This window comes from Microtus oregoni, unplaced genomic scaffold, assembly GCF_018167655.1.
Source record: "Microtus oregoni isolate MIOR12 unplaced genomic scaffold, Mior012 000008F_ref0000371, whole genome shotgun sequence".
In the NCBI taxonomy this organism is placed as follows: Eukaryota; Metazoa; Chordata; class Mammalia; order Rodentia; family Cricetidae; genus Microtus; species Microtus oregoni.
Window position 1 is genome coordinate 14,858,633 of NW_024543067.1, and position 23,449 is coordinate 14,882,081.

The following is a 23,449-nucleotide window of genomic DNA, read 5'->3' on the forward strand; positions in this document are numbered from 1 at the left end:
TTTTCAATGTCAGATTTTTTTTCTGTGGTATTAATATATTTTCTACTGATTACCTGAAAACTATTTGATGAACACGTTCCTTTTAAAATTCAATTTATGGTGAAAGAAAGCCAGAAGCAATGCACTTAAATAAGCAACAGATTGTAAAATATTAAAAAAAGGATAAAATATTTATAAAATTATTACTATTAGGAAATAAATGTTTAACCGATTAAGTTGCAGTATAAAGGACATAGCTTGGGCAAATCATTTGTCCAAATGATACGCTGTGGTTCCAGACTCAGCAGCAGTAGGTGAGATTAGCATGCTTGGCATTTTCTCTACGATTCTGGGTTCAAATCACCAGCTCATCTGTCAGAGCTGGCTGTGGAACCTCCTTCCTTATTTAAAAGTAAGCTCAATCCTTAACCTAATAAAACCGTCAGTGTTTACAAATCGTTGACCATTTATAAATGATACTTGCTCAGTGTTTTGCAATCAAAAGGCGCTTAGTAAATGTTTAAATATTTAATACACAAGAGGAAAATCAGTAAAAAAGTTTCTTCAAGGTTAATATTCATCTTGTACCGGTAAGATAAACGGGCAGGAAGGCCGGGTAGTAAAAGCCAGAAGATCATATTTAGTGCCACATTGGCCAAGGCATGATGAAAGCGCTCCAGTTCTGACACGTTTAAAAATGGGCACACATTCTATTTCTTTGTTTCATAACCACTGCGCTATCCCTTCTCTCTCTCTCTCTCTCTCTCTCTTTTATTTTTTTGGCATGCTAACAAATTCAGCCCAAATCAATGCCATCTAGTTCAAGTTTTTGATTTAGTGGCGGAGCCGGCTATCCCATCACCGAGGACGTCGGCAAAAGCAAAGTGGCGAAGCAAGAATGGATCTATTTGAAAGGCAAGGCGTCCATCCTAGGTATTTCGTGTGGGAAAATCATCTCAAGTTGAAGGATAATTACAGAAGAAGCACACAAACACCTCCATCCTCCGCGATCCGAGCGACGCTGGACACCCCTCGCGGTGGCTGGGGGTCACTACGGGCTCCGGGCCACGGCTTCCTGCCCCAGGGTGGCGCACCGCGGCTCCGGAAAGGTGCTGCGCAGAAACGTGGCACCGTCTGCACCCGCGCCCGGACGCTTGCGGCAGCCGGCCCGAGAGGCTGTGGCAGCCGCGCACCGGGACCGCCACCCGCCCGAAGCGCCGGCGCCCGGCAGGACGGGAAGGGGCGGCCGCCCGCGCCGCGCCGCCCCCTTCTCTCGGCCTCTCCGCGGCCTCCGCCACCCCGGCCGAATTCTTGCATAAATTATGCCAGGCGCGCCTGACGTCAGGTGGTGGCGCGCGGGCGCGGGCGCGGCGCGGAGGGAGCCGGCCGCGGGCGCGCGCGGCCCCGGAGGCTCGTGCGCGCGGCGTGCAGGGCGCGCGCAGGCGCTGGCGTGCTGGGGCCGCGGCGGCGGCGGCGGCGGCGGCGGCGGCAGCGGTGGCGGCGGCGGCGCGGGGGTTGAGCCGCGGTAGTGCGGACGCGCTCGTGCTCGGGAACTATCGGATTAAACTTGAATCGAGTGGAATTACACAAAGGAGCGCCGCGGAAGAGGCGGCCCGGGGACCCGGAGACCCCGCAACTCGCCAGAGCCCCGTCCGCGCGCGGCCAACTCCGCGCCCGTGGATCAGCCCCCGGCCGCGGCCGCCGAGCCAACTCCGGAGTCGCTCTGCGTTTTGTTCCCCACGGCGCGCGGCGGCGGAGCACCCCGAGCGAACGAGCGAGCCGGTGAGTGCTGACTTCCCCGGCGCCCCCGGGAGGGGCGGCGGCAGGAAACCGCGCCGGGCCGGGGCCGCGCGGAGTTGCGAGCGGGGAGTTGGGCGTGTGCGGGGCGCGGGGAGAGGCGCGCGGGGGCCGCGGTCGGCAGGAGCGCAGCGCCACCCGCCGGGTCACCCGCGGGGCCCGAACCCGCGGCCCGAGCGCCGCCCGGTGCCCCAACTTTTGCCTGCGTCCGCGGGGCCGGCGGCGGCGGGGGCGCGCGGGGCGGCCGAGGGTCACTTCCTCGCATGTAAATGGCTTTTTGTTGTGCTGCCGGCGTCGGGGGGGACGGGGACAGGAGGGAGCGTGTCTGCGCGCTGGGGAGCGCGAGCGCGTTTCCTCCCGCCGGCACCGAGCACGAGTTGCCGGCTGCGTTCGAGAGAAAAGGGAAGGAGGAAAAAGTTGGGCTCCAACTCCGGCGCGAGCGGCCGCGGGCGCGCGGGCGCGGGGCGCTGAGCGCGGGGCTCGGGGACGGCGGCGCCCCCCGCCTCGCCCCCGCCCCCCGCTCCGGCCCGACCACGCCGCGCTCGCCGGGAGCGGCGGCCGCACCGGCGCGAACAAAGTGCGTCCCTGCGGGCGCGGCGGCGCCAGCCCTTGAGGGGACAGCCACGGGCGAGGTGGGTCGGCGGCAGGGAAAGTGCGCGGGGCGCCGCGTGGGGCGGGGGCGGGGGGCGGCGCGAACACGCGGCGCGGGGGGCGTCCCAAGCCCAGCCGGCGGCGGCGGCGGCGGCGGCCGCGGAGTTCCGAGCCCGCAGCCAGGGGCTCCTGGAGCACCCCGGTGGCTCCCAAGTGCGGGAGGACGAGAAGAAAGGGAGCCGGGCTGGGGCGAGCGCGGGCGAGCGACCGGGGGACCCCACCTTGCCGAGCTGGCCCGGCCGCAGGCGGCGGCATAATAGCGACTTTAATCCGCGATCCCAACTCGCGTCCCCGCTCCCCTCCCCCCCCCAGCCTGTCGGGGTCCGGGCGGGGGCGGGGGTCGCCAGGTGGCCCGGGAGCGGCGGGGTTGCGCGGTGCCCCCGCGGAGAGCCGGCTCGGAGCGCGAGCGACCGAGGTGGCTGGAGGCCGAGCGGTCAGCGGGAGAGGAAGGAGGGCGGCGGGGGACGCGTTGTTTGTTTGCTTCACACCGGGGACGGGGCCCGGTGGGGGCGCGGAGCGCGGGCGGGGCGCGACGGGGCGCGGTGCGGGGTGGGCGAGGCGGCGCGGGGCGAGCGGCACGGGGAGGGGGCGACCGGCTGGCGGGGGCAGGGGACTGGTCAGGAGACTCCGGGAAAGGAGCCGCCGGCCCCGAGCAGCCATCATTCCCGAGCCGCCTTTCTCCGGATGGCTCTGCCTCGAGGAGCCCCGCGCCGTGGGAGCGCACCCCAAACTCCGGCCCGGCAGCCCGCTTTGTGAGCGCCCCCGTGGAGCGGGCGGCGCGGGGAGTGCTGCGGCCGGGCAGTACGGTTCTCCCAGGAGGTCACTTTTAGAGACTGTTCACGCCTCGGTTTTAAACTAGTTTTTTTTTCCCCTTCCCTCTTCTGAACAGACAATGGACAAAAGAAAAGTAGCAACCCACATGGAGAGTTTCCTTTGAATTGCTAGAATTAGATACACTATCCAGCTCTCCACTTGCTAAGTATACTTTTTAGTTTCCCGTTGTATATTATCTAACAATTGATTTAAATAACTTACTTAAACTGTGTCTATCCTCTGAACTGGATCTCTGGAATATATTAAATAATTATTTTAAAATAATTTAATGAGAGCCCTGGTTTTTATTTTTATTTTTTAATTTTAAAAGAAGCCGTCTTTGCAGTGGGTGACACCTTCCTAAGGGGTCCACTGTTACTTTCCCCCAATTCTCTTTCAGTAAGAGGGAGAATACTCTTCATATGTGTGATAATCAACGGGAGAAAAATACATCTCTTTATTTCCTCACAGATCTGTTCTAACGATGACAAAAAATTTTAGTGGCGATGACCCAGCAGCTTGGTACCTGATTTATTCCGCTTATAATTACGTTTCCATTACAGTAATGGCCGAGAAATAACTTGAGCAGCGGTTTTATGAAGTTGCATCCTCCCCAGCCCCCAGAGTACATCTGTCGCGCAGTGTTTTTGTCTCGCTGTTGCACAACAGAAAGCCCTCCAGTCTTCCCCCTAAAATGGCAGCTTTCATTTGACTGGGGCCCATTCATTGACAACGATAATAAAGAGGCGGAAAGCTAGAGGCTTGGGGCACAGCGGACTCCAAGGATTGCCTTTCGAGGTGATAAGTAGGAGACATTTTAAGTCTTCCAGTTTGCTTATGAAAAGTTTATTTTCCCTGAAAAACTGCAAGTAAAAAAGCAACAGAGTAAAAGGAAATATTGGAAATGGAAAAGGACTTGATCAACGAATTTTAGGAGCTATTTAAAATTGTTTTTTTTTTTCTGTTTTGTCCACTGGGTGAATATGACATTCCCCTTCCCTTTTTCTGGTAATCTGCAGATTAAGGGACATTATGAATTTTTGACAGGCTTGTAACAGGTGAATTTCCTCAGTGTGACACTCATGATTTGAGATTCTTTCCTGGGAGTGTGTATTTGGATTATTTATATTCTTCTGGCATACTGTTTCCCTCCCAAAGAAAACTGGACAGATTAGTATATTTGAAGTTTATAAATTTTTATCCCATGTTTATGCTTTCAAAATTCAAAGACTTTCTAGATAAAAAAATAAGTTATTTAAAAACTTATATAAATTCTAAGCTCTGGTTAAACTGGCTTAATCAGTGGAATTATTTTGACATCAGTTTTAAAATTGATTCCCTTTCCCATGTCTTTGACACAGAGGACAGAACAGAGACATAATATGTAGATGATAGTAATTCTCAACTTTTATTTTTCTCTTTCGAGGAAAAAAATAAACTAGTTACCTAGCACTGCAGGTTGGGAATACAGATGCCAGTGTTAATGCTGCCAGAGACTCGGTGTTAAAATACTGCATGGGTGGATTCATCTAGGCTGGCTCTAGTTTTTTATTTGTTTGACTGACGGAATATTTCCAATACTTCCTCCGACGGGAGTGTTCTCTGTTAGCCTTGGTTTTACTGAGAGTTGGGCACTTTAGGTTCCTGTTTGACTTTAAACATCAAGGACATATTACAACCTCTTCTGCATGCTGATGCAAAGTCAGGCCTGCCTCTCAGCAGCGAACAGGGCTACACCGGCCTGTGCATTTGCTGGATGCCCCATAGTGCAGCGTGGGAGGCAGGTTTGGGACAGTTCTTTCAAACCTGGAATTGTATTTTATATGCTGCCGTGCATGATCAAGTTTGCTTGCCGTTTAGTTACCTCCCGTTTAAGTTCATTTTCATCCTGGCTGCGCAAGCCTTCCACCGTGGAACTCTGTGTAAGAGGCAGGACTTTCTTTCTGGGAGTTTGTTCTCTAGTAGCATAGATGCTTCTTTTTGCCTGTCTTTACTCCAGGGTGAACCATGGCGGTGGTAGTTCTCTTTCTTCTGTATCCAGATAGGACCTTTGGTTTCATGGCAGGCGCCGTGGTCATCTAATAAACAACACCTGTAAGTCAGGCATCACAACAGTGAGCATGCTCAGGACCGAGCAGCTTGTGCACCTAGAAAGCAGGGCTCTTGAAAGTTTTTCTGAAGAAAGTGATGACTCCCCAAATTGGGGCGATTTCTATGCAGAAGACATGCACTCCCACAGGCACAGCTAGGTGTGCTTGACAGCCTTGAGAAGGACCTTTGAGAGGTCGTGCTTGGCTGAAGGAAGACGTTGGTCCTCTGTGGCTCTTTATTCGTACGTAGACACATTTGTGTGTCATTCAGTAGAGTTCTTCTTTTATGCCATTTAAAAATTAGAACTTAGCATTCTTGTTTCTCCACTGGTTTCTCTAGTCGTTAGTTTGTGAAATAAAATAGTTCTCTTGTAAAACATTTATTTACTTATTTATTTAGGTGTTTTGCCTGCTTGTGTGTCTGTATGAGGGTGTTGGATGCCCTGGAACTAGAGTTAGAGACAGTTGTGAGCTGCCATATGGGTGCTGGGAATTGAACCCAGGTCCTCTGGAAGAACAGCCAGTGCTCTTAACTGCTGAGCCATCTCTCCAGCCCCAGTCCTCTTAAGAAAACTGTTTATTTAGTCTTCTAAAAATCTTTGGCAATTGAAGATGACTGGTGGTATTTAAAATAAAAAAAAATGGGAGTAAACATATTTTTCTATAAAACGCAAAGGTCTTATGGCTTACTTCAACTTGAGTATCACTCGTGTTGCAGATATGGATGAAGGTCAGAGTAGAATGGTGGGCGTCAAGAGCAGGAACGGTAATTAAAACACTCATTGTCTGTGTCTTTTATCAATATATTAACATTTTACGTGAGATCAACTGTGCTATAATAGAAAGCACCCATCATAAAGATTCTGTCATATAGAGTTGAATTTTACAGTCACCCGCGCCTTCAGATATTTAGAATGTGAGGATCTTAGAGAGCCTGCTGAACTTTTTGACTCCATAGATTAAAAAAGTAGAGCCAAGAGATTAATTAAATGGGCTGCCACTAGCTGGCCACTGAGTTACTGGTCAGTTAGTGCTCCCCCAGGCACTCCTGACTCCTGTGCCTCCTACTGTGCCCTGTGAGGGAGAGGCGTGGGCTTGTCTCCTGGACAACCGAGATAGCTCTAGGAGGGTTGGGTTCTTCATGGTGTGACTAGGGAGTGCCTTCTGTCTTCAGAGTTCTGGAGCCCATGAGAGCCAGGCTCCTAAACGACCACTGTTTGCTCCACTGTGTTAAAATCCCCCCAACCCCTGATTATCTATTCTGAAAAAAGCAGAGATGATTATTCCAACATTTGATGACTGTTTTCAGTGTAGGGTCATGGGCTCATCGTCCCGACTAGATGACTACATTTTACTTGTCAGGCCTTGTAAACGTGAATTTTTTTTTTCTTTTAGGTGGAAGTGTCTGTTTTGTTTTTGCTTTGAAATGGAGAAACATGCTTTGGTGGGTAAAGGTTGACTGGCTCTCTGGTGTGTTAGTGGCTGTTGATGCTGAATCAGGTAGATACTTTCTCAGTGGTCACTTGAGCCCCATGTTGCCTGTGTAGGCTATAGGCTTGGCTTTCCGGACTCTTGATAGTTTTTTCTGTTCTGTTTTCGATTCAGCTGTTTTTTTTGGGGGGTACCTACCACCTGAAAGGTATAGTAGTGTAGTCTGGGGACACAGTGGTGACACGTGACACTTGGTGGAGCTTCAGAGAGCCAAGCTGCTGTGAGGCCAGGTGCTGCAGACACTGGGAGTTCTTCCACTCTGTGGACTCAACCACTGAGAAATGGCTTTAGCGTTGTCATCTGTATTTTGGTGCCAAGGAACACTTGAGAACGTAAGAGGCAGCAGTGCCCTCTGACCTGGGGGAGGTGGCAGCTGTAAGCCATCATGGAGTTTTGAGATGAGACCCTCGAGGCAGGTGGCATCCAGCTTAGGCAGCGTTGACACGTTGTGGAATTTGGGGTTTTGGAATACAGCAGTAGTAGTGAGGGTTCAGGCTGATTGACAGCGCAGGATTGTCTTCAGAATGAAATGAGAGGATGAGTGGGTGGAAGGAAGGTGGAAGAATGTAGGCAGTGTTCGGTCTGCTTTTGTTGGGATTGATGCCAGTGTGGCCTCGACTGGCGTCCTTGGGGAGGGAGAGCAGTGGACATGATGTGAGAAATTTGTAGGAATTTCAGTGAATCCGGCTTGAAGATAGATGGATGTGTCCTGGAAGAGAGGTCTCTGGGGGATGTCAGTTTCTAGCACATCGCCCTCTTGGCTGACTGGTGGTGCTGCTCGTGGAGGCAGCAGGCACCTGACGAGGGTGGTGTGTGAGGAAGAAGTCCATGAATTCTTTGAGCATGTGATGGAGATTACTGATCCTGACTGTGGATTGGGTAACTGTTGTAACCGTCTTTTCATTGTTAGTGGTATTCCAGACTTTTCAGGCAGAATCTACTACCTGTTAGTGTATGGTAAGCCCACTGGGGAAAGGCTCAGGGTAACAGGAAGAAGGTGGTAAACATTGAAGCCGGTCTGATTGTAGCCTTTACTAGTCTAACATGGACACTCTGTAGGAGTTGGGTCATCAGAGGCTGAGCACGAATCCTGTGGTAACCAGACTTGGCCACGTTCGCCCTTCTGTGTCTTCTCTTCTGGAACCTCCTTTCAGTTGCTTGTTAGGTATTCAGGCAAGGTCCCCGGGCCTCCAGAAGATAGCTTGTGGGTGCCATGTGCTTCCAGGGCTGTGCGTCCCACTTGGAGGGAGTTAATCATATTGAGGCAGTTGCGGTCCTACGTGGGTGTTGTAGAAATGAATACATTATTTAAATAATCGGGGAAAAATAATAGCCTTGGCCTGAATACTTACCTAGAGTTAGTGGAGTATGTATAAACCAGTTTAATGTGTAAATTATGTTCAGAGGCAGTTCAGTTGTAGAAAGTGGATTATATACAACATGGTTGCTAGTAACAGAGGAGAGATGTCGATTGACAAATGCAGAAAAGCTTCTGAATGGTGGATTTTAGCAATATATGGGCTAACAAGTTACGAAAATCCTGAATATTAACATCGAAACAAACTTTCTGTTTCTAATTGTTTTTGTTTGGTTATAGATATTATTTTACTTATTTTTTGTTTGCAAATGGAGATGTCTTCCCTGGAACTTAGTATCTTTGTTTTAGGGTCTCTTAGTGTAATACCTGGGTGCTCCAATTACCATTTCAGAGGCCCTGTGCCAGCTCTTTGGTGGCAGCATATTTCTGGTACTTCTTCAGCTTCCTAGTTTCAGGTTTCGAAAGGTCCTTTAAGATACCTTCTTTTGTTTGGTTTAGCCAGCATGTGTTTTCGAGGTCATTTCTCTCTGAGCTGTAAGGTAATGGGAAGGTGTCGGCTGCCTCCTGCAGTGTGGGCTTCAGGGGCTGATGAACCAAGTGAGAGCTTGGGGCTGTCTCTTCTCTCGGCTTCAGCAGTGACTTGGGAGCAGCGGTCATGTGGTGGGTTTGAGTTTTACACCATGTATTTCTTTTATCAACACAGGCTCAGGCATAGAGTCACTGCTACCGAGAGAGACCACAGGTGACGTGCACATCTACCCCAGCCTTTGTGTGGACAACAGCCGAGAATCAGATGTGTGCTAGCGTTGGTGTGTAGTTTCTTCTTGAGAACATCATCTTAAAGCAGTTGCTTAGGTTGGCAGTGTGTCTGATGAAGGCTCTAGATACCTTGCTAATTGGTTTTTTTTTTTTTCTTTTTTAGTTCTGTAGCAGGTTGGGGGACTACCTAACCTTCGAAGGAGTGCAGTAATGTCTCCTGTTTAATTTTCTGAGAAACTGGACATTGTAGAAATCTGTTTTGTTGATATTTGAAACAATTACAGGTGCACATATTACTTAAACCGTTAAGTATGTTTAACATGAGCAGGTAAACACTGAGATGTCCCTTCAAGAATAATGATCATACATTAGCTTCCGAGGCAGTGCCTGCTAGTGTTCTAGGTGAGTAATACAGTCAGTTTCAGCATAACTCTACAACAAGAAATGCCTTAATATCAAGTGTATTTTATAGTGTGTGGGCCTGGCAATTACTTTATGTATGGGTGGAGCCCGTGAACTGTTAACCATTAATCTTAAGAGGAAACTCAAAAGCCTCCATTTTGGTAGCTTATATATTCTTATGTACTTAACCTTGTTTGTGTTTGGATTTTTTGCTGTAATTAGTTTTAGATATGTTTATCATGTCAGAAAAATATCCACCTGAAAGTTTTAAAGTCTTGATTAAATTGTTGTTGGGCACTGAAGAAAAGCAAAGAACAAGATATCTCAAAATATAACTAACTAACTAACAATAATTCATAATTGTGTATGTATGTATGTGCATTCATGTGCGTGTGAGCATGTGTGTTGTGCACACATGTTACTATGCCAGCAGCATGCGTGTGGAGATCAGAGAACAACTGTGGGAGTCAGGCGTTGAGTCCAGGACTTTACATAGTAAACACAGGCTGTGCCACCGAGTTACACCGTATAGCCTGTACTGAGTGTTTCAATGGGTCTCTTGATTACTCATCAAGAGCAACTCCAGGTATTAGGTGGAATTTACTGCATTTTTCAGCTGAGGAGACTGAGGCTTTCCCACTGCAGTCTGTGGCAGAGGAGCGTGAGTTCTAATCTGCTCGGTTCTAGCATCTGCTTGCATAGCATCTGAGCTACTGTTGCACCCCGACCACCTTCTCTTGCATGAGATAAGAAGAGGGGCTTTAAAAGTATGAGTGATACCCTGCAACCATACAGCATGTCTTTTGGCGGAGCCTTGCCAGCCTGCGCTGTGCCTGTCCACACCGCCCATTTGCGCTTGCTGTGTCTGTGGCATTTTGTGATGCTTTGGCACACAATGTTCAGAGTGCCCCTTTGACCTTCAAGACACTTCCTCTTCTGCGGAGATGAAAACATTTGTGGAGACCCTACATTCATACTCTGTGCTGGCTGGAAACTTGAACTCCTACGGCAGAAAGGCCAGATAGGAATCCTACAAATGGGGATTCTGATCCAACCACCCACCCAAGGATATGGTGAGGCCAAGTGGGCACGCACTGTGCCAGAAGCGCGGGGTAAAGCAATATGGCCTAGTGGGTGAGCGGTTGCTGTTTTCATCAGCTGACCTTTAGTCGCTGTACCCATCAAATTTAAAAAAATGTTAGACTTATTTAATTAGTGTGTGTGTGTGTGTGTGTGTGTGTGCACGTGTGTGTGTGTGTGCCCATGCCACAGTGTGCTTATGGAGGTCTGAGAACAACTTGTGGAGGTTGGTTCTCTCTTTCCACCATGTGAACCCTGGGATCCAAACAGGGCATCAGATCCGGCAGCTAATGCCTGTACTTTCCTAGCAATCTTTCCAGTCCTTGATTTTGTTTTTAATTAAAAAGGTTCCTCAGACGACAGTCTTAACTGATGAGTAGACGAGCGAGTGGCCCGCAGTGGTGAAGGGCCACACAGTTTTCACTTTCGCCAGATTGCTCATTTTAAAGTTCACACTTGCATGCACCTCCATCCAGCAGGATGACCACACGGCAGTAACCCCGGTGATGCTGATGCTGTTGGTTACACAAAAGGGGCCGCCAAGTCTCTGGTCATGAAAGTGTCAGTGTCGAGGGAGTAGTTGGTCTCCCCAGCTTCACAGTGCATTGGGTTATGGGTGTCTTTCTAGAAAATAACCATTTGTCCTTTCTCCTAGAACTGCTGTTCTTCAAATACTGGGTGACAGTATCTTTTCTGGCCAGTGGCCTGGGCAGGTTCAGTGAGTTTTGAAGTATAAATTCTGTCAGATCCAAGTCTCCGGGAGCTCCAGGTTCCCCAGACTCAGAACAAGTGTCTTCTCATCTCCAGACTTGTGATTGTTGGGTAAGGAAGGGGTTAAACAGAATAAGTTCGGGACTGGAGTTTGACATGTGAACAGCAGCTAGAACACAAGGAAGCCCCATTTTCAGGAAAGAGAAGACTTAGTGAAGCTCTCGGGGAATTGTGCTTCCTAGTCTGGGACAGAAAGATGAAAGTTCTCAAAAGAAGACTGGTCCAAGGGACTGATCCAAATAGCTGGCATTCACAGAGCATGGACTTGGTGTGTTAGCATTTTACCAAGCTGTCTATACAAACAGTTCTCACTGGATCCTGAGGTAGGCTTAGGGAGAATGTGGAGGTAGGAATAGTAATTGTCATTTTATAGGGGGATAGAATGTAGCTTTGGAGATTTTTAAATATAATTTTCCAAGTTTGCAGTATGGAATGGGTATAGCTGACTGAAGCCAGGGCAGATACACTTGTCAGCCTGTGGCCCAAACCTTAGGCAGATATGAAGAACAGACTGAGATCTTGTACACATGAGCTTTTTAGAATCATTTCCTGGAGAGAAACTGAGGGGCTGCAGGTTGGCTATTAATGGATTTTAGTCTGTGAGGCCCCCTCTCCTCAACCTGAAAGACACAGGCTCATCACAAAGTGGACTTTGTGCTAGTCCTTCCCTCACCGTTTACAAGGCACAGCCAGCGTTGAATTATTTATCTCATTGCAGAACTGGTTTTCTTGAAGTTTCTCCCCAGTGTTTATCCAGGATACTGTTCGCTGGGCATCTTTTTCTCACTGCCCATGGCGGAGTTGCCCAGGATGCTACAAGGCTTGCTGTTGTGATACTCTATCATTCTGATCCTTGGTATGAACACTGTTGTGAGTGTGAGCATCTGAAATACTTGTGGACTGCTTCTGCTAACACACAAGACAACAGACCATCTCCACAACCGTACACAGAGTCAAAACCTGCCATATAACAACACTTGGTCTTTGAAGGATTGCATGCATAGTGCATCACATTACCCAGTGGATATCCTAGCATCTTTGTGTAAGTATACCCTAGGCTGCTCACAGCATGCCTTCATAGAAGGAAGCAGCTCTCAGAATTTATCCCTTTAGTGACACTTAGAACCTGCATAGGTGTATATAAAGTTGTCACATGTCATCTAGACCTGCATGCCATTGGGTGTGTTCCTTGCCCATAGCCTTTTAAAAGGAGTGATAACTCTAGAGTAGTGGTACTACTTTTCCAAATAGAAATGCTGTATTCCAGGGCTGGTGGGATGGCTCAGAGTGTAAAGCCACTCGCTGCCCAACCTAACGACCTGAGTTCAGTTCCTGTGAACCACATGGAAAGAAAGAAAGAAAGAAAGAAAGAAAGAAAGAAAGAAACAAAAAACTGGACTTCTGTAAGTTGTCCTGTGATCCCCACAGGAGTGCCATGGTGTATACACACACACACACACACACACACACACACACACAGACGTAAAAAGTTAAAAAACTCACAGGGTCTATTTCTGGCTTTTGTACATTTATAGTACTGACCTTCAGGATTCAATATGCTGTTATAAGCTTGAATACATTGGGTTTCTAGTTAAAACGTAATATGTTTTTGGTATCCTTAAATTTTTAATCTTTGTTTCAGGAGTGTTGATCTTCAGAGTTTCATGTATCTGAATTACTACTTATCCTTACCACTTTTCCACTTATTAAAAAAAAAAATAAACAGGAGCTGGGTATGGTACCCAGCACTCAGGAGGCAGAGGCATGTGGATCTCTGTGAGTTTGAGGTCAGCCTGGTCTACTATGCGAGTTCCAGGATAGCTAAGGCTGTTACACAGAGAAACCCTGTCTTGAAAAACCAACCGACCAACCGACCAACCAACCAACCAACCAAACAAACAAACAAAAAGCAAAAACCAAAGCAAAACCACAAAACCAAAAACCAAAAGCAAAAACAACAACAACAAGAAAAAAAACCAAGCAGGCTTAAGTAGGGGCTGGAGAGATGGCTCAGCAAGCAGTTAAGAGCACTAGCTGCTCTCACAGAGGACCACGGTTCAGTTCCCAGCACCCAAATGGCAGCTGTCAATTGTCCATAACTCCAGTTCTAGGGGACCCACTGTCCTCTTCTGACTTTGTGGGTACCAAGCATGGAGGTGGTTTATACATATGTAGGGGAAGCATGCATGTACAGAAATTAAAAGCAAATGTGTAGAAAAATAAAAACAAGCTTCTGCATGAAGCACATACCGAGTTTGTGAGGAGCGCTGAGAGCGACTGGGATGCTATGATTCATTCCGTTTAGCTGTGAGTGCCCAGCAGAAAAGGAAAACTTTGTATTGTCAGTGCATTCGTAAGGGCAAAACTGAACGCAACAGGTAATTTCTGGACTTTCTTGAGCACACATTAGGGGCTCAGCTGTGCTGGCAGTCTTAGCAGCAGGCTCTGCTGCTTCATTCAGCTGCAAAGTCTTTGCCCTAGCTTTTGCATGTCCATGGTTTTTGATGGCGAAGGAGGGATGGTCACTTTGTGGAGGAGTCACAGAAATTCAGGCTTGTTTACACCTTGGAGAATGGCTGACGATTGTCTTTCTGCAATTCTCAGTGGTTTAGAACTCAGAGATGAGCTCCTGTCATTGGGCTCCTGTTAATGGATCACAACACAGTACTTAAACCAGTCCGACCTGTATCAGGCAGACCAGGAGAGTACTGTCCACTCCAGCCCACTGTTGTATCTGGTTGTGGATTTGTTTCACTTCCTAGTCAGGAAGGGAGAAGGTCCTGAGAAGATGCTGCTTCAAGCATTGAAAGCAGGAGTTCAAATCTTGTAAAAGTTGCTGGTGTATTTCTCACAAAGTGTAGACTCCCTCTCAGCAAGTCGGTTTGTTGAATTAAAATCTTCACGTGTTTCTTAGAGCCCACCTGACTACTGGACTGTTTCTGACATGGTCCTGTGGCACCCATCTTCCTGACTGCTGCTACCCAGGGCCATGATGAGGACTCCCTTGGGGCCCTGAGTCTTCTCCCATGCTGCTTCTGCCCACGGATCTATCTTCTCTACTCTTTACTGTATGCTGGGGTTTGCTGACAGCCTTTTTCTGGTCTGCCTTTATTTGGTCTGGTTCAGGTTCATAGGGTCAGCTCTTGTTGCCATTTGTAACCCCCAAAGCAAGACTCGAAGACTGTTTTTTTTCAGTGTGTATACTTTGGAAAGGGAAAGGGTTCAGAAAATGGACTATATAGATTGTTACAATGTATTTGGGCTGTTAGGAGGGATGTTACTTTGTTACATCAATGTGGATAATTTGTAGCCATTCTTTGGCACGCTAGTTAGGATACAAGGGAAAGTGAGTAGCTGGAGAAAGTGCTATTAAAACAATGGCCCTCCAGGATAAGTAACTTTGTATTTATTGATACATTTTACTCTCTTTTCTGCCATGGTCTGATTAGGAACTTGTTTCAGGAGTAATTCTGACGTGTGGTAGGTATATGTCGAGAGAAATTGACAAGTGACAGCATCTGTTGGGAACAGTTTATTCATTGTAAGCCAGAATGATTTCTTTCTTTTTCCTTTTCCTTTTTATCTCTCTCTCTCTCTCTTTTTTTTCTTTTTTCTTTTTGAGACAGGGTTTTTCTGTGTAGGTCAGGCTGTTCTCGAACTCACGGAGATCTGCCTACCTTTGCCTCCAGAGTGCTGGGTTAAAGGTGTGTGCCATCACTGCCTGGCTTATGGTTTCTATGCATTTAAAAGAAGAGCTGCTTTGAGGTAGTCTAGGGAGTGAGAAGTCCAGGGCTTGGTAGCATGGTGCTGCCAGGGCAAGCTGTTCATGTTCAGAGAGTAGCAGCTTCCTTAACAGCTTAGGTTTTCTGACCACCCATCTCTTGATTCTTGTTCTGAACTTCGATGAGGAGATCATTGGGGACCCGAGTCTTCCCACCTGCAGCCTCCGTTGGCATTCCTTTTCTTCCTGTACTAGGTGTTTTGGCCTTGGCCTTCTGTAGGTCTGCTTCAGGGTCAGAGCTTCAGCTTTTTTTTTCACATGTGACCCCAAAACTGTTGTTTTCCGTACCACCCTAACGGCTTCAATTTAGCATTCCAGTCTGTGTATAATCGGGGCACGGCCCCTCTTCCCTCTTGTAGAACTCTAACAAAAGTTCACTCTTGGCTGTTGCTCTGCATCTTTCCTACACCTACCCTGGCTGCCGTGCACAGGCAACTGCGTAGCTGGGACATGCCACACCTGCAGCATCCGTGTTTTGTGTGCTGGGTCCATGTCTGTGCCCGTGCCTGTGTAAGTGTGTGTGTCTGTCCTGGCACAGTGGCCTTTGAGCAGAGTTACAGACTGCTTAGATGTTGTCATCACCATTCTTTGCCCAGGGAGGTGACCTATTTGGGGGAACCTCCCTTGCTCCTTGCTTGTTCCTGTGGATGGCATCTCCCTCCCTCACACCTGTGTTCTCCAGGCCTGCTGTCTTGGCTGTGCAGTTCTGGAGGAGAAAGGCCCTGTGTGCTCCTGTAACCACAGAGAGGTCTGACTTCAGCTCTGCTCCTCCAGGAAAGCCTTATTGGGCATCTTCTGTGGAAAAGACTTCAAGTGTAGTTGGACCAGGTAGTTCATGTGGAGGTTCCTTATTGTAGCATTGGGAGGTGGCTCCTGTGTGGCCCTCCCCGCTGGTTCAGAGTGTGGGTAGGGAAGAGGAGGTAAGTTATCATGGCCCCATTACCACATTCCTGGCATCTGATTAGAACATTGGTGACACTTGGTTCTCACAGGATGCTGTGGGTCAATCTGGTGACCTGTGGATCGCCACCTCACTGCCATGCTATAACATGGTATGGACAGGAAACCCGAAAACCATCCATGGAAGACCTGGGGAGGAGCCAAGTGCTGACGTGAATTGGCTCTAGGAACAGGACTGTATAGAGACATGTTAGGGCTATGGTCCCTTTGGCTAAGGCCCACAGTGAGATAGGGAACTTGCCTTGCCAACAGGATTTCAGGAGTGAGCTTCAGAAAGACAGGCTTCTCCAGTTTTCACAGATGTGAATCTCTGCACAGAGGTCCATGGCCCTGTCAGTTCTAAGGGGGTGAATGAATCCAGAGACGCGGCCGTGAAGAGCATGGGGAATTACCATGTTTTCAGATTTATGTCTCCACAGAGCAGGCAGCAGCTTCAGCGTGGACTTCCAGCGTGATCTCTTTGTCACTTGGAAGCATGGGTTTGCCTGGTGGAAGCTGATTTTATGAGCTTCCGGAGTTGCATGCGGAGTTGTAGGTTGGTCTTGCTGACCTTTTGGTCTGACTTTACAGTTGTTGAAGGCCCGCTGGTGTCAAGTTATGGCTCTGCTAATCTCTGGAGATACTGGAAATGTTTCCCCTTGCTTGGAAGCGCAAGTTACCATGTGACTACATGGGTGATGAGGGTAGCGCATCTGAAGAAGTGCTAGGAGAGTTTAATGAGGTGTGGTCAGTGTGCTAGCAGTGAAGACTGAGTCAGGAGGGTGTCTGGGTCTTTCCGGATAGAATAGAGAGGTCACAGTAGCGTGAACTTTGGCCATCAGCCAAAGCCATGGTAGGAGCCAGCTAGCCCATCCAGAACAGCCCACAGAGGCCAGGGCAGGGCTTAGTGACCCGGTGCCCTCTCATGAGTGTGGCTTGCCTGGAGCTGTGACCCTTTGGTGAGGAACAGCACAGTCCCACGCTGCTGACCACACTTCCTCCTCCCAGGCTTCAGTCCCAGGAGCCTCCTTGGGAGACAGGAGTGCTGGCCAGGAGAAGGGGAGCAGGTTGGAGAGCAAGGAGAGGGTTGCCCTGTGGTGCAGTTGGAAGTTCAGCCTGGGTGAGGTCCTCACCGAGGCTCCATGATGGAAATGGAGACGAAAGGTTAGTCTGGCAATGTGTGGTGGATTGCACTTGAAGAGAGACTAGAGGCAAAAAGTCAGAGGCTGTTGAAATAGCACAGCCAGGAGGCAGTGGAGCTTTGGGGAGGGCAGGGAACTGCAGGAAATGATGTGAGGTGATGGGTGTGGGAGGGTAACCTGTTGCTCCCAGGGCCCTGGCTGAGAGCAGGATGGTACCTGAGTGCACTCTTGAGTTCAGCCTCGTAGGAAAATGGGGAGGGCATAGTCAGTGGTGTAGATGGAGAGAACTTAGTCCATCACTAAACACAGAGACTTGTAGGTTATAGGAGTAATTTATGCTAGACTTAGTGGCACATATCTGTAACTGTAGCGCTTGGAGGCCAGGCAAGAGAGTCACTGTTACATTTGAGCCTAGCTCGGGCTACGTTGCAAGACCCATGCATTCTCAAAATGAAATTAATGAAAATAACCCTCCTTATCAAGCTGTGAACATTTAAAATATTTCTCCCCGAAGTGTGATGAGACCCGTTACCTTATTACTACCAGAAATTTAAAAACTACAAACCTTTCGAAAGGCCATGGGTGTATAAAGATATTTATGCGTGGCCACAGCAGTGTGTCAGTCACCTGTGTCCCAAGCAGCAGTCCCGAGGCCTGTAAGCTCTGAAAAGAGAGCAGCCACACCGAGAAGTCAGGGGTGGTTAAATTTATGCTGAATTATATTAGAATATCAGGTAGATGCTGCAGATCACGCTCCGGGGAAACAGAAGGCTTCAAAGAGTAGAGCACAAAATGCTATGTTAACTGTGGTTAAATCTTAATCATAGGAAATGCCAGAGGGAAACACATCAGTTTGAAAAATGGATAGTTTTAAGGATCCCTGGTTTCACTTAGTTAAAAGCCGTGATTCTGACGTTGACCAGCTCTGGTTTGAATTCCTACCGAGCTGTCTACAAGCTGTGACTTGGACAGATGACTAGTTCCACTGAGCAGGGACAAGTTACATTGCTCAGAACATAGTTTCTTCACAAGTGCGGATGGCCATTAATACAGTAGCTCATCTAAATACGTTACTCTGCGTCTTGTACCGTTAGCACTTAATAAACCAACTGAGCTGTGGGCAGTTTCTACTTTACTGTTTATTTTCTCACCCTTAATATTTATGAAATGTTATGCTGATAGGATTGTAAAATCAGAGAAACCAATGACACTGTATGGAAGAATTTGTAGTTTTTCATCACTTTTGTGGTATAAACAGGAAATCTTTTTTGTTTTAAAAATATTTTTTTTATAACTAATTAAAGTCCTGAAAAAGGTTCAACTTCGCCTTAAGGTTCTTCCTTCCCCCTTAGATTAGTTGGCAGGATTTGAAACATTCTCTTACCGAAAGAAATTTCCTTCTGTTGGCAGCTGTATTTTCTGACAACAAAAAATAAAAACAAAAGCAAAAGCAAGCATTTTGTCCTTTTGGGTTTCTGTGGGTGAGCTTTGCATTTGTATTACTAACTCTGCGTTTGGCATTCAGGCCCATTAGTACTAGCTTCTCTGTATCTGCCCAGCTTGGGAGATGGGGCAGCTCTGGGAGACGGCAGTACCTTGGGGTTAAAAGGTTTACTGTGTCCTGGCAGGAGACTGTAGGCTGCGAGGGGAAGATTCTGGAACCTGGAACTCTTTCATCTTGGAGTTGCGTCTTCTGTACTGGAGAAGCAAATTTGGGCACACAGTCTGGGGAAGCTTTGAGATCAACACACACACACACACACACACACACACACACCTCTTTCCCTACTGAAGGTTGGGTACACAGTCTGGGGAAGCTTCAAGATCAACACACACACACAAATACACACACACACACACACACACACACACACAAATGCACACATCTCTTTCCTTACTGGAGGTTGAGTACACAGTCTGGGGAAGCTTTGAGGGCAGCACACACACACATACACAAACACACACATATCTCTTTCCCTGCTGGAGGTTGAGTACACAGTCTGGGGAAGCTTTGAGGGCAACACACACACAGACACGCATACACACACAGACACATACATACACACAGACACGCATACAGACACACATACATACACACAGATACACACGCACATCTCTTCCAATTTCAGGGATCCTGTTGCCGTGAGAACGCCACCATTAGTTCCCTCTTCTGTGGTCTCTGTTATCTTCCGAGGCAAACATGACCGAGGAGAGGGAAAGCAGTGACAAGGTGGTGTTGCCCCAAGATAATCAGCAGTAACTGAGCCAGTGCTTGCGCAAAGCCCAGGCCACAGAATCTGAACATAGCAGCTCTGTTTCATTTCTATATTTCACTAAGTTTAAGAAGGTGTCAAGTGCACGATGTGTCCTTGCTGCTATGTTTATAAACAAACTAAACCACTTTTTCAAGTAATGACATCTTAGTTTGCACTCCCTTTATTTTGCATTTTTGCTCATGGAGTAAAAGAAAACTTATTTGAATATATCTAAAATTGAAACGTAAGCCCAAAGGTCTGTCATTTTAATTATGTCCAGTATGACTTCTTACCCTATAGCTCCCGTCAGATGTTACACATGGTACAATGTACACGGTATACAGTACATGGTGCATGGCACACATGATACACGACACACACAGTACACAGCACACACGGTACATGGCACACACCGTACATGGAACATGGCACATAGTACATGGTTCATGGTATACTGCACACAACACATGGTTCACGGCACATGGTACACAGAACACAGTACACGGCACACAACGCAGTACAGCATAGATGAACCTACTTCCGTATGACCCTGTTTGGCTCCTAGGCCTAACCATGGCCCATAGTGAGCATCTCTTCACAGTGTCCCTCTGCCAGATGCTGCCAATACATTGAATGCCATAAAACAATATCTCAAGATGGTTTGTAAGAGTGATGCCAAACTCTATTAAAGCTAACAGTAAAGTAAAACCTATACTGCCAGCCGTCGTGCACGGGGTATCCTGTGGGGTCCAGCACAGGGCAGCACCTACATCGTACCTAATGTAGGAAAACAGTTCCTGTCCGTAAGTTTAAAATGGACTGCTCAGGAATACAAAGCACGAAGGGACCCCTTAGTTACAGTTACGCAGATACACGCGTTTGCACGTACAGAAGCTGCGAGACAGTGTTTTGCTCTGTTACCCTCTCTGTCCTCGCCTTTTCACAGGGCCTCTCTCTAACCACAAGTTAGCTAGGCTGCTTAGCCACTGGGTTCAAAAGTACCTCGGATAATCTGAGAGGACTGTGCACTAGGAATGCGTTAAGAGTATAGGGTCAAGTGATGGCATGCTTTTAATCCCCGGCGCCCATGTGAAAAGCCAGGTATGGCTGTTCATGCGCGTAACCTAGCATTACAAGGGAAGCCCAGTTCCAAGAACCCAGTGGCTAAGCAGCCTAGCTAACTTGTGGTTAGAGAGAGGCCCTGTGAAAAGGCGAGGACAGAGAGGGTAACAGAGCAAAACACTGTCTTGCAGCTTCTGTATGTGCACACGCGTGTATCTGCATACCGACATGAACGAACCCCCTTATGACAAGACAAACAGTATAAGGCGGATCATTTCCTACAGACATCAGTGGGTAGACCTACTGTAGTTATGTTAGATGGTCCTCCGCCAGCAGCCATAGAGGATGAGTTCATGTAATAGGATAATCATTTCAAAAAGTTTAGAGTGTCTAGTTAGCCGCCAGAGGAAGCGTGGCGGGGCTGGAGCTGAAGGCTGCCTGGGCTCAGGGCATGGTTGGATTCCTCCTGTTTGGGGAACTGGGCCAGTGACTTTTGATGCTGCAGTTTGCATGCTATGACCAAAGTGGTGAATAGCGCCTTCCCCAGTAGCCTGGCATATACTAAGAGTATATCTATGCTAAACCAGTGCTGGGGACCAACGCTCTGTCAGCTGCCTTGGTCGTCAGTGGAGGTGGAAGACTGCCGGGCCTCAGCGTCCTTGGGAAGCCTGGAGCTTTCTGGGAGAGCTGTCAGGTTCTGCCTTTGAGGCACTGAAGTGAGCAGTGTACAATGAGAGAGCAGCTGGGCACCAGTGTTCTGGAAGAGACCACCCATCGGATACCTTCCTGCTGAGTTCTTGGTCACCCCTTCTCATTTCCCCTTTGTCTGGTGAAGTACTGAATGTTCTCAGCCCTAAGCAGAAGCGCCCTAAGCAGAAGAGCTGTGTAAAATGTAAGAGGCCTTCCTCCATCCCAGGCTTATACATTATAAAAACCAAATATTTAATGCTGCTCAAGAGTATGTGACCACTCAGATGAACTCAGAATTCTGAAGTAATTTCAAAATTGTACACACTGATACCTTTTGTTGGGGTTAGGGAGACAGGATCTCATTATGTTGCCTTGGCTGACCTGGCACTCACTCTGTGAATCAGGCTGACCTTGAAGTCAGAGACCCACCTGCCTCTGCCCCCTGAGTGCTTGGATTAAAGGTAAGTAGTAACACAGTTATTGTTTCTGGTTACCTAGAGTGAGGCCTTTTCTGTGACTCTCTTTTTGTTTTTTGGTTCTTTTTTTTTTTTTTTTTTTTTGAGACCAGGTTTCTCTGTATAGTCCTGGCTGCTCTAAAACTCACTTTGTAGACCAAGCTGGCTTTGAACTAACCTGCCTCTGCCTCCCAAGTGCTGGGATTAAAGGCGTGCGCCACTATTGCCCAACAACGGTCACTCTTTATGCCTGGGATTGACCACAGCTGTGACTAGCTCTGTCCTCTTCCTGTGGGATCTTTACGTTCCTGCTTCCCTCCTGGAACCTCACTGTGCTGTTGGGTGGCCCAGGAGAGGACACAGGAAATTAGAGTAAGAAACAAGTCAAAACTCTCAAGGACCTGTCCTTGCCTCCTGTCCCTAAGCTCCCGAGTTGAGGACTCAGCCCTCTTGATGTACTTTCTAAGCGCAGAATGGGCTAGTGAAGTGGGCTCTTTTCTTTGATTGCTCTTGTTGGGTAGCTTTTCATTGTTTCTGTGGAAATATTTTACATCTCAAAAGATGAGCAGGGATGAAATACTGAATTAGCCCTTGGACAGTGGCTTGCCCAGGGCTCAGTAAAACCTTAGGGACAGTTCCTCTCCCTTGCAGTTGGTGTCTAGGTCTGCATTGGCCATCTTACTGTGCCATATAGTTATGGTGAAGCTGGTTGACAGGCATTACCCAGCAGGCCTTGGAGCTCAGTGGCGGATGCTCTCTGAGGTCGTGGACTCTCTGCTAGAACCTGGTTCTCACTTCCTGTGTGACCTTGGGGAAGCTGCTCCATCCCGAAGAGGGCACTGGTGCCTGCCTGTCCGTGTTTTCTGGAGGAGTGCCGAGAGGCCAGCCAGGCCCGCAGTGGTGCAGCTCAGGCCGCTTGACATTGCCTTAGAGCACCAGACTTTTCAGAAACGGTGGCTGGCTTCACAGATGTCCAACAGTCTGTCTGAATTCCAACTTAGTGCTTGACGGCAGGAAGTTTTGTGCATAATATGTTTAGGCTAAAAATAATCTAATGGAAGGGGAACACAGTGTATTGTTTTGCAATGTGAAATTGGGGTAATTCAGAATGTCATCTAAAGTAGCTAACAATAATTCAAATAAATCAGCAGGCCGCAGGTAAAATTAGGCCAGGGGGAGGGGAATGAGAATGAATGAATTTGAATATATGAATGAATGACTGTAGTGTGAACGAATGAGAGGGTCGCAGCACTGGACCAGTCACTAGCGGTAAGCGAGTGTATCAAATGCCCACGGACCTATTTGTTAGAGACTGCGGAAGTGGGGACTATGGTGGAATAGATTCTGGCTCTGAGTGCCCTTCTTTTGCAGTGGTGATTTTCTGCATCTGTACGAAATCCCCATAACCCTGTTTCTTTTCATTTTATTTCCCAAAGTAAGTGTTACCGTTAAGCGGGTTGTTTTTCTCTGTGGCTCTCCCTGCATTCTTAGTTGGGAAGGGGTGGGATTTTCTAGATTGTAGCTTCTCTATATAGCTGGATTCTGTGGACTTGGGAAACAGTTTCAACCTTTTTCCTTTTCTTTAGTACCGGTTTTCCTTTCATACATATGGGCTCAAGAGTGGGAAAATACAGATGTTTAAAAAAAAATCATGCTTCATTTTTTTGTTTTCTATTGTCTTCTTGAGATAGGGCTTCTCTGTAGCTTTGGAGTCTGTCCTGGAACTATCTCTGTAGATCAGGCTGACCTTGAACCTACAGAGATCCACTTGCCTCTACCTCACGAGTGCTGGGATAAAAGGTTTGCACCTCTACCGCCCAGCTTTGAAAATATCATGTTTTGCCGGGCGGTGGTGGCGCACGCCTTTAATCACAGCACTCGGGAGGCAGAGGCAGGCGGATCTCTGTGAGTTCGAGGCCAGCCTGGTCTACAAGAGCTAGTTCCAGGACAGGCACCAAAGCTACAGAGAAACCC

General features: G+C 48.1%; 1 protein-coding gene across 3 annotated transcripts in view; it reads left to right on the forward strand.

Moving 5' to 3' along the window:
- The first annotated feature begins 1,421 nt into the window (after positions 1-1,421).
- Positions 1,422-23,449, forward strand: part of Chd7 (chromodomain helicase DNA binding protein 7) — a 177,109-nt gene continuing 155,081 nt past the window's right edge. For 2 of the 3 annotated variants that reach the window (XM_041656743.1, XM_041656744.1), the window contains exon 1: positions 1,423-1,761. The gene's annotated coding sequence lies outside the window, so the exon portion shown is untranslated. Of the gene's footprint in view, positions 1,762-23,449 lie in introns of all 3 variants that reach the window. The other variant, XM_041656745.1, reaches the window with a different exon arrangement.